The sequence below is a fragment of the Engystomops pustulosus genome, unplaced genomic scaffold (genome assembly GCF_040894005.1).
Source record: "Engystomops pustulosus unplaced genomic scaffold, aEngPut4.maternal MAT_SCAFFOLD_390, whole genome shotgun sequence".
NCBI classification, from domain to species: Eukaryota; Metazoa; Chordata; class Amphibia; order Anura; family Leptodactylidae; genus Engystomops; species Engystomops pustulosus.
The window spans coordinates 27214-27500 of NW_027285269.1; positions in this window are offsets into that span (position 1 = coordinate 27214).

A 287-nucleotide genomic window follows, 5' to 3' on the forward strand; every position below is an offset into this window, starting at 1 on the left:
CTCCCTGGGCGATGGCAGAGGACGGGGGCCCGACGGAGGAAGCGACGCGCGGGGTGCCCGGGAGACCGTACTCTCCTCTCCCCGACGTCGCGTGAAGATCGGCTGGCGGCGCCGTGTTACCCAACGAAGAGCGGTGTGGCTGGCGGATGGTCCTCGATGAGGGGGCGAGGGAAGGCGGCGTAGCGCCTGGAGAATGGTAGGGTTCGGCGCGCGAGGACCCTCTGCCCTCTCTCCACAGGTGCAGCGCCTGTCTTCCTCCTCTCCCCCGCTGTCGGTCGACCACGCCG